General features: G+C 40.6%; 1 long non-coding RNA gene across 1 annotated transcript; it reads left to right on the top strand.

Annotated features, from left to right (window-relative positions):
* Positions 1-4,243: 4,243 nt before the first annotated feature.
* LOC118770910 lies at positions 4,244-5,344 on the top strand. The gene is made up of 3 exons (XR_005004586.1): positions 4,244-4,347; positions 4,734-4,850; positions 5,288-5,344. It is a non-coding gene; the product is annotated as an uncharacterized LOC118770910 (long non-coding RNA).
* The last annotated feature ends 5,982 nt before the right edge of the window (positions 5,345-11,326 follow it).

Genomic DNA, 11,326 nt, shown 5'->3' on the forward strand with positions numbered 1-11,326 from the left:
AAACCTTTTATTATTAAACATATTTAGTAATGTATGAAGAAACTCGGGTTAGTTTAAAGTGTGTTTCCAGATTTGTGCCATTTCCTTTATGTTGTCTCAGGAACACATGTCCATTGTTGTAAATGCTGCACCAGCATGAGTCTATGGTGTAATTGTGCTAGTGAGACAAGTTTAGAAATGTACTAGTAAAATATTACCATGAAATGTGAATAAAAAATTTTTTCTTAATGTGGGAATCCAGTTTCCTCAACATTTTAACTATTTGTTAAGATTAAACTGGTCCTCCTTGTAGATCTACTGTATCAGGTTTCCACACAACCACACTTTCTACAGAACCAGTTTCTAATTATGCCAATCATAAAACCATTCATTATTGCAGCACCTCAAAAATAAAAGTTTTCATATGAACTTTTTTGTTTTCCTCTGGATTAGTGCTGACAATAACATGTAAGGAAGAAAACAATAAGCATGACCTAGTTTTTCTTATATTATTTACATCTTTCCTGAAATTGGGTCACACTTCATGGAACAGATATGACAATCATCTAAATATTATACAAACAGAGATATCATGTAAATGACCACCAAACAATTTTGGACATGTTCTTGAAAAATACAGGAAAAAAGAATGAAAAAGGCTACTCACAAGGACACATCCTTTCATCAATAACCCTGTGTTATCCCTGTGCATTCGAGATGTGGCAGCCCTTGAAACAGTTTGCCTCTATGCTAACACATTCTTGGTGGTCCCACACATTTTTTTCTGTTGCATCCATCACCCCTAAACCTTGCTGAATAATTTCCAGGTCTCCCTTCTGGCAAATGCACACGATTCACTCTCATATCTGGTTGTGGCACCTGTTTGGTTGTGGTTCATAACCATAATCACTGGAGTCAGTGACCACAGTGTCATCTGTGAATGACTGTGCATGTTCACTAAGCTCTTTTTTTAGAGTTACAAAGTTAAAGAGTTCCATGTTCTCAAATCTTTTTTTTTACAAAAGTATTAGTACATTCTAATTTTCCCAGTATTCTCAAACTTTCATATAATCACACATTCTCAATTTTAATTACAATTATGTCAGTTATGTCATATCTATGGTTGCAGTGTGTGTGTGTGTGTGTGTGTGTGGGGGGGGGGGGGGTTACTCATAATTTAGCTCATAAAATCATCATTTATCTTTTTCAAAATAAGCATAAGTATGTTCAATCAGAACTCTGGTGCTGTCTGGTGTTTTAAACATTTACTTACATTTAGTTTAATGCTCCTGTGTTACAATGTAAAACACACCATATACATAAAGACATTGAAAATAACAATATCAAAGAAACGTATCTTTAATATTTTGCTAGCTATATCTAACTTATTGTATTATCCAATGGGTACTCAATTATCAAGTGTTCAATTATCAAGCAGTCCTGAATAATGTATGAAAAGAGTAACCTGGACAGAACAATGAGAAAATACAGCAGAGGACCTCAAATATCCCTGCCTCAGAGGATTCCTTGGGAGTCCGACTGGGTGGGCACTATGTTCTCACCCCACTATGCCATAATCGACCCATGGTGAGAGTATATCTCCTGGTCTGGTTGTGGTTGAGTTTTATGCATGTATGACACTAATGGTAAATTGTTCAGTAATAGTTTGCTGTATGGGTGCTGACATAACTGCTTCAGGCTCACTCCGGTTGCAAGCCGTGAGAATGCATGTCCCTTGTCACGCCTTTGAGAGATTGTGCTGAGGGACAGAGCAAATGAGTGTGGCAGGGTGGGGGCAGCATGCTTGATTTCACTGAAACGCATGACCCCCCCCCCCCCCCCCCCCCGCCCAGACCACACTGTCCACAAGCTTACGGTTTAGTGTTGGTTGAGGCAAGGAGCTCTAGTCATGGAATACTGCTATCTGAACAAAGTTACTTTGCTTCTGTTTCCCTGGTAAAAATGTGTTTGCAGGTTGTGCAGGTTATATATACTGTACGTCTTTCATGAATTGTCCTGGACAAAGTAGAGCATAAAAATGAGTGAGCCAAAATATTAGGCCTTCTTCCTTGTGATGGAAGACCATGGCTAAAAGCATCATTAATGCACTCCTCTAAAAAAAAAAAGCCTGGATCAGATGAAGAACATAACTTTAAAAAGATTCTAGTCAAAGTAGTTGCTTCTAGAATATCAGCATTCAACCTGACACCTTAGAGAAAGACTTGCCATCTTAGGACAAGGCACAGAAATAGCCCAGTTGTTGCAATAACAGTGTAGATTGAGATGTTGCGTTGAGCTGCACTTTATTTGTCCCGTTCAAAACATGTCATTTGTCTTCTTGGTGCACAGCACAGATAAGAGAAAAAAAAGCTGAAAGGTAAAACACAAAGAACAGTAAAACATCATATACATAACATAAACAGTTCAAATCTAAATTTTAAATCAGTTTGTGTGTGCCCAGGGTAGGATGTGTGTTCCCGATTTGTGAAAAAAAAAAACACGAGCCTCATCCGTATATATTATTTTAAGTTTCTCCATCATGCACCTCTGACCTAAAACTAAAATGTCCTTGGTATATTTTCGAATTATTTTACTTGCACGCCTGGTGATGGGACGTATGAGAGCCCATTTACCCTACCTCTTCAACAAAAAGTAAGAGCAGACTGTATACCGCCGAAATAAACGTTAACTCGTTATTTTACAAATGACTTTAAAAGACATTGATCGTTGAAAAAATAGACAGGGGGGGAATCAGAGACCTTTTTGTGCTTAGAATCAGACAATCGCAGACAAGCGCAGAATCTGTACTGCGCTTTATTCGCTGCATGTTAAGAGAATCGATCTGGTTATTAGAGGCAAATATCGCGTGCTCATTACATTCTTTGCTACGTGTTGGATCGCAGTCTGTCGTAATGATATAATTAAACTCTCTGTCTGGACCATTCTTTTCCTCTTATTGCAAACGTTTACATAACGGCTGAGTAAATATACTTAGTGATTTATAACGCATATGCGTAACGCATGGCCAATCGGCAACAGCACGTTTTCTGTGGACAATTACACATGCGTATACTTAAGATAAACTACGAATATATTTGCAGGAAAAAATAATGAATATAACATAATAATCAGTGGTATTTTGTATGCAGCATGTGCGTTTTAAGGTACCTGGTCAGAACAGAGGGGTTAGCACTCAGAGGTGAAATTCTGTGGAATATCTGTTGTGTGGAACATATACTACACAGAACTGTTTCAGTCAGGCGCTAGAAACTATGTCCGTTTCATGGGTGTTAAAATACGTTACACTTAATATTTGCAAAGGTTCCACTCTGCTCACACGCTCCTATCCTTGCGGATTGGTTTCATGCTGGTCATACTTAAGGCATATACGTCAGTCCTGTGATTTTGCGCCTGTTCTGTAACCTTTTAAAAGTGTGCCTTGGGGGAAGCGTTCTCTCTCATACCCTTTTACGCCGCAAGCAAGAGGGATCTGAAGACGAGGGAAGTGTTGCCACCATGTTTGTGATACCTTGGTTTGTGGCCTCTTGGATGGTGGCGTCCGGTGCCTTCCTCCCTGTGGAGCCGCCGCATACGATGTGCAAAGCGATATGGTATTGTTCACATGCATGTCTTGTGTGCATAGTATGTTTTTGTGGATCTGCAGTTGTAAAAAGGCCTGTGGCATATTGGTATGACGTCCGAACTGTGACTTGGTATACCTTTGAATGCGTTGCGTGATCAGCATGGCATTGTACTGCCGCTAGTATGCTTGGGTCAACGTTTTGCTAACTGGGCAGTGGATATGAATAAAAATAATAATAATAAAAAAAATCACAAAGTGAAATAGCGAACACAGCAATGTTTTGCACATTTTTATATTTTTTCGTCTCGTGTATCTTGTAACATCGTTAAAATGGAAGAATGAATGTTTTCCTCAAATTTGGTGAAACGATATTTTTGTTAGCTTTTAACATTTGTGAGAGAAAAATACTAAACCAAGAGCTTTATCCTTGTAAGCTGCTACCTCCTTGATTAAGATATAAGATCTTTAATGATCTTCAATGAATAAATTCAATTAAATTCAAATTCAATTCTCAGCTGTATCATATAGTGTTCAGTTGTGAGAAAAAACGCCATACAGTAGGTGGCAGCATTATACCGCCAAAGAAACTATACGCTCTGCAGTATTTTATATGATTTTAAATCATAATACCTGGTCCTCGCTGAAGGCGTTTTTCTGTGTCTCTCTCTCATCGCAGGATAATCGGTGCTCCATGTGGAGATGTCTCTGTAGCTCTGGTGAATCAGATAAAAATGTGGTCATCTGCAGATTCCTGCTCCACAGGGGGTGAAAAGTGTCGGTATGAGGTAAGAGCACTGCATTGAGGGAATCCGCAACAGGGGACCATGCTTTCCTGCTCCACATAAGGAGAGTGATTTTCTGACTGGAATGCAAATTGCTTTTTGTACAATGATTACAGATGTCTGTGTACATGCTTGCCTTCTTTACAGTCAGCAGAGGGAATGTTAAACCGTTTAAACGCTCATGAATCATTAGAATCATTAGTCTTTGTACCTGTAAAAATTTCAATTACATTTTTCTCATTCATGCCAGAGACAAAATAAAGGTAAAAAAAAACAGAAAAAAGAATTTTCTGATAAAAACTGACTTGCATATAAATTGTCTGTATCCTAAAATTGTGAACAGGCTCATTAAATAAGGTCTGACTCCACTTTCTCTGTTTGCGTCCTAGCTGAAGTCATCCAATCAGACCTACATCTTTGCCAAGCACACCACGGCCGACAAGGAAGTGGACGACCTCATGTTCCATCTCAAGCCCTCACGTGATTCCCCCACCTGCCGCACTGTGGTAAGATGGGGCCACACCCTGCGTACCTCAGAAAATGCCAAAGGTCACCGAAGGACCTGACAGTTCTGTTGGATGGAATTTGTTATTTCTGATTTATATCCATCATAAATTCACCGCCAGGACACGTTTAGACATCTGAGAATAGCACCTGATTTTTAATGAAAATTCCTCCCGAATAATGCTGCTCGATGCTGAAATAGATCCACAGTCCTTCTGACAGAGAAGGTTTGGGGACAAAAAGACTTGGAGGATAAAAGTCAAAATCAACCCCCTTTTCAGTGATGATATTTCTCCCACAGTTGGCCATGAGGTGTGCCTTTGTTGTGCTGTGCATCTAATGAGAAGCCATTTCTCACCCATTTAATTAGTTACCCTTGGACAGGAAGCATTGATGAACATGTTTACATGTTGTGGCTTACTTTGTTATTCTTGTAAAGGGCATATCCATCTCTGAGGCACTTGATCGAGTATCCGATAATGGCACCAACTACTGCAACCTCTTCAACATACTGGAAGGTAAGAGAAAGGTTGTCTTGGTTGGTCATGTCCTCTGTATTACTGAAACATTTATAATATCCCCTTTCTCACTGCAGAGACAATATAGACACTATAACCATCAGTACTCTATTGTTGATTATACTGTGATATCATATGATTGTGCTATGATTATCTGTTCCTTTGAATGAAACTTGATGCAACTCAAAATTGCTTGTGTCTCTTTCATCAACAGGGAGTGGGCTCACCAAAGCCAAAATATTCAAAGAGATCACCAATGACTTTATGTGCAATGAGCGCTCTCTTGCCAAGTGCGAAATCTACTGAGTCTGACCAATAAACCAAGCTTATTGGTCGACTACACAGTCTGCGGAGACTGGCGAATCAGTATCGAGTTTAGAAAACTGCACTATTTACTTGTTCTCTGTAACTCAGCTTGCTGAGTAATTATGACCAGCATGAAGCAGCAATCCACATTTGAACTGAAAATAATTCCATTCATTACAGAATGCCTCTGCTTGAGTGTAAAAACTACCTCTTAGATATCTGTAACCACATCAGAGAGTTTACCTAGCCACTTGAATCAGTTTTAATCTTTTAACATATCGGTGTATTGATTTTGATTTATCGTCACTGAGAAAAGTGGGCATGTGTGAGAAAATGTTCTCTTTTGATAACAACGTGCATGAGTGGGAAGGTGTAGGTGAATGTTACCAAGATGTGCGGCATTGCTAATGTTACCTTAGATCATGTTTTCATTTTGTGAGCAGTAATCCTTTGTCAGTGTGATTAGCATAGCATAGCATTAGCGTCTTCTACACATAATTCATTAATAGTGAAGGGTATTTTAGTAAAACAATTTATGATAGGCTGTGTGAGCAGTGTCCCATTTTGTGTGTCTGCCTCCGCATCCCACTCCTTAGAAGCCTACTTCCCTAACCACTAATGTTGGAAATTATGTTAAATGTCAGAGCGCAACACTCAATATATAACATGAGGTAAGCTTTGGCATGTAAAGTAAACAGCGAATAGCACACAGGTTTGTCATTGTTGTGGTGATTCTGGTTGTTTTTGAGTGGTGGTTCTCATGATTGCAGAGTGTCATTGTGTTTCATTAAATCCCAATGCTTTAATAAACTCGAAATGACTGAACGCAGGATGCATTTTAAGGTGTGGTTTCAACTCTGGCCTTCAAGTTGCTTTCTTGTTGCTGCTTCTAGCAAACACGCACACACACGCACACGCGCGCGCACACACACACACACACACACACACACACACTCATACACACACGTTTGCTTGAACATTTGCATGATTGTTCTTTGAATCTATGGGGTAAAGATATGAATGCACATGTGAAATCACCTTTAAAGCAGCCTTCAGCAAGATTTTTCTTCTTGGCAGCAGTGGGGAAATTAAGCCTTCATAGCATTCTGAATGGCTGCCCACCAGTGAGATCTATGATACAGTGTCAACAATTGATCCTCGTTGAGTGCTGTCATTTGGATGTCATACATGATCTAAGAATCTGAGCAACATATCTACAGAAACAGATATAATAAAGAAACTATTAAATTTGTATAACCAAGTTCTAATTTTCCTCACAATTACAATTCTTTGCTATACAATTGTATGCTTTAGCCTGATAATTCCATTCCTTCCTATTTACTTTAACTCCAACTGGTGAAATGATTGACACATACCCTGAAAGATTTATTTTTCTTGTCATAAACACATTACCACTTTATCTTTCCATGGATGAGGTATGGTATTTCATCTGTGATGTCTCAAAGTTTTGGTTATGTTTTAATATGTTTGAAGAAACATCAGGATTATGGGTACTATACCAATAAGTATAAGTTATCAGGACTGGCGGACAGGTCATTCGTAATTATACAGTGACTAAGATCTTCTCCAGTTCATTTCTAGGGTTTATGGTGGTGTGGATTGACAAGATTGTCTGCAGATTCAGTTAATTGCTGTGTATTTTTGTATGGCATTTGACATCAGACAGGCGTCTTTTTGTTCACACAAAGTATCTGTGTGAGTGACAGTCCTCAGTAACTTCACAGATGTGCTAAAAAGATGAACACATCCTGGTATTCTTGTATAAATTCTCCAAATATAATTTTTTAGGAGAAACACAATATAGAATAGCTCTTAGATATACTGTATATATTGGGGGTAGGCTTAAGGATTTAATCCAAGAAGGGGAATGTCACATATTGTCTCAAAGAGGAAAAAATTCAAAAAGGAATATAATAATTGTGAGAAAATTCTAAATCTGATTTGTTTGGAATCTGTCTGCCCTCATTAAAAACCATCTTTTTTCACCAGCCTTTGAATTTCAGAGCTCAAATGACCGATGATAGCATATTTACACTTCACCATTGTTCCATTACTGTGAAATAAATTACCTTATTTCCATGGACCACGTGCAGCCATGCAGTTTTATATGACTGCAGTGGTCTATTGTTCACATTTTATTTTTATAAAGAAATACTATTAAATTCTCTTTTTTTGCCATCAAAAAAGTTTTTCCCCTGGTTGTTTTACAGCTCTTGGATCATATTTCACAGTGTTTTTGTTTTATTTCCATGACATTATTAGCACTTGAGTAGCGAGTTGAAATAAATATTCTCGATAGTCTGAATCGTTGATAGTTTGGTTTCCATCTTCGTCCCCATCTGTTTTGAAAAGTTTGCAGGTGACACCTTTTTCAGCCTAAATCCGAGGGAAAAAAACCCTTCACTGACATGGAAAAACATGAGCCAGGCAGTCTTTGGAAAACATCTTTGATGTCATGGCATAATGGATGGGGCCGGTACAGTAGCCTACAGGATGCTAGCGGAGACACCCGCCAAACAGCAAGGTCATTAATCACAAGCATATTTTCCTCTTGCGTGACCCGAAGGTGTTCATGTTATTCGGCAAGGCCAAATAAAGCCACGCCACGGCTTATGCGTAGAGAATCTATTGAGAGTTTCAGCCATCATAAAGGTTTATTTGTAATAACATATGGGATCAGTTATTTACGACGGACTCGCTTAAGTATATTTTGCTAAGTGACGAATGCATTTGCACGAGATGTATTTTATGGGACCCTCTTTGGATTAATGTGGATTGTTGAAGTGGTCCCAGGAAAATGCACTTATTTGTATTGTCCTGCGTCGGCCATGATTGAACTGGGATGGCGGCTGGACGTGTTACAGGGAAGTGATGGAGAGAGAGAGGGGCTCCCAGGCACCTTAGCTACTCATGTGCTGGTTTATGGCTCATGTAAACTGAAACCGCATGTTAGCGGGCGTTCTCTAACCCGGCGGGAAGGACTGGGGCGTTTTCCGAAGGGGCTTTCGCCGCCAGCACCGCGGAGAAGGGCTTGGGAATTCCGCTGTTTTGTCTGGGAGTTTTTTTTCGCCGGCGGGTGCTTTCATGTGGCAGACGTTCATATCCTGCTGCTCCCGTGCTCGTATTAACGAGGGGCGGCCGGGGCTTCCAGAAACATCCATCAGTCTTCAGAGTCTTCTTTCGGAGAGGATGCGTTCCCACTATTAAAGTTCTGAAATAAAACCTCAGGGGCGGCACCCGTTGGCTGGCAGGTACAACCAATGTACGCTCCCAGTGTGTCGGTGCTGGCATTTGATCCGTGAACCTCATCGCCCCTATGTTCATTTATGGTGCAAAATGATTTGGGTTCTCTTCAGAGGAGACACACCAAGAGCTTGGATATTTACTTTTAAGCAAGTGACAACAGTAGAACATATGTAAGTGAGGTCATTCACTCCCCACCAATGGAAAAAAGAAGTGAAAAAAAAGGAAAGGAGTAGAAATGAAGTTGGCCATTGTTAATATTTCCCATGCTTTCCTTGGCTTCGGGTGCACACGTAAGGTGATTAGTCTTCGTGCAGATTTATGGCTTGATATGCACAATATTGGCATAGTTAATGTTCGTACTTTTCTTCCAGGTAGTGTATATGGGATTGACTTTACCAAAGTGTGACTGCAACTGAGAGTTTAGATGACTCTCGCTTCTCTTTCTTTTCAATAATGGTGGGCTGTTGTTCATAGGGGGACATAAAGGGACATAAATACACTGCCACAGCTGCAGAGGAACCAGCGCAAACTGGCCCCAGATCAGTGCCAGACCATCTGCTTCAACATGTATTACAGCCTATGCATCTGAAGAGGGTCGCTCTCTTCATAACTTTTTTGACTGAAGATGGGAGAACAGAAAGCAGTAATTGTAAAAGAAAAGAAAGGTGCGCATCCGTGAGAATGATTAATGTTGAACTAAACACAGGTATTGTTTCAGAAGGCATTCTTCACATGCAGGGCAGGCCCAAGACAAATGTAACGGCAGCATTGTTTCTCTGTGCTGTCTAAAACATTTGAAATGAGCTCTCTGCAGTCCACAGTTCATTGAGATGAATGTGATGTATCTTTGGAAATGGTGCACACATGTCATGAACCTCTGCTGCTAATATTAGCAGAATTTTCCCCTTGAGAGTAACATTCAGAGCAATTGCTGGAGACAGAATTCCCGTCATAACTGTACAACAATGGGCAACCACAATATAAATCCAATTAGTCAGGTTCACACTGGTTTCCACAGCCATATGGCTATTGGCATACCTTTGGCACAAACATATTTTTCTGTTACCCTTGCATGCAGATGTTGAGCTGGCTGTGAGATTAATGTGTCTTTTTTTTACGTTACTAATTTGTAAGTGAACTTTTTCTCAACACCATTTGTCAGATTTGCAGACTCCCAAGAAAAACATCTTAGCTAGCTGTGGTCTGCAGAATAGGCTACAAAACTGCTGAGATATACATGTGTTTGCATGGATCGCTAACAGATTGTTAGAGCCTGTAATGGATAGTGGCAACATAATGAATGAATTTACTCCCATTGCCCACCAACAGAAAGTAGGTATTGGATAAGAAAGTCATCAATCACTCAGCAGAGAAGGCAAAGGAACTATGAAATAGGAAACAGGAAAAGCATGATTTCCCCTTCCTTGATTCTTTTTTTATTCACCTTATCTTTTTCCTCCTCTTTTATCTCCTCTTTCCTCCTTCCTTTTCCGTTTTCCTTATTTCTGTGATTTCAAATATATTTTTCACCCTCCTGTTTCCTTTTCCTTTGTCTTTTTCAGTTTCATTTTTGGCACAGACATGACTCTCCATAAACCACCCTGTAGGAACATGCGGAGACTCATGGTAATATTTCATCGTTGGATTTGCATGAAGCTGGGTCAGCTCCAGACAGATTCATTTGCTGGCTGCACGGGTTGGCGGGTTGGCGGGTTGGCAGGTTGGCGGTGCCATGCCTCATGCCAGGCTTGGCTCCGTGTGCCCGCTGGGGTGGCTCTCCCGGGACCTCCTCCTGTTTCCACAAAATCACCGACACATGGAGCATGGCAAAGGGGTGCCAACCTCACCAGCCTCACAGCGAAAACAGGCACGGTGCAAAGCGTGTGTTCGCATTCCTTTCAGTGACTGCGTGTGCGTGTGCGTGTGTGTGTCTGTGTGTGTGTGTGTGTGTGTGTGTGTGTGCGTGTGTGTGTGTGTGTGTGTGTGTGTGTGTGTGTGTGTGTGTGTGTGTACGTGTGTGCGTGTGTGTGCTTCATCATGTGTATGTGTTCAGCGGTATGCTTGCATGTATGTTTGTGTGTGACTGCATGTGTGTGTGTATGTGTGTGTGTCTGTGTGTGTGTGTGTCTGTGTGTGTGGGTGTGGGTGTGGGTATGTGTGTGTGTGTGTGTGTGTGTGTGTGTGTGGGTGTGTGTGTGTGTGTGTGTGTGTGTATGTGTGTGTGTGTGTGTATGTGGGTGTGTCTGTGTGTGTGGGTGTGGGTATGTGTGTCTGTGTCTGTGTGTGTGTGGGTATGTGTGTCTGTGTCTGTGTGTGTCTGTGTGCGGGAGGCTGCCTTTCATACATATTTTTTATTCATTGTGTGAGTCGGGGTGAGGTGGGGGTTG

This window comes from Megalops cyprinoides, chromosome 24 (assembly GCF_013368585.1).
Source record: "Megalops cyprinoides isolate fMegCyp1 chromosome 24, fMegCyp1.pri, whole genome shotgun sequence".
NCBI lineage: Eukaryota > Metazoa > Chordata > Actinopteri > Elopiformes > Megalopidae > Megalops > Megalops cyprinoides.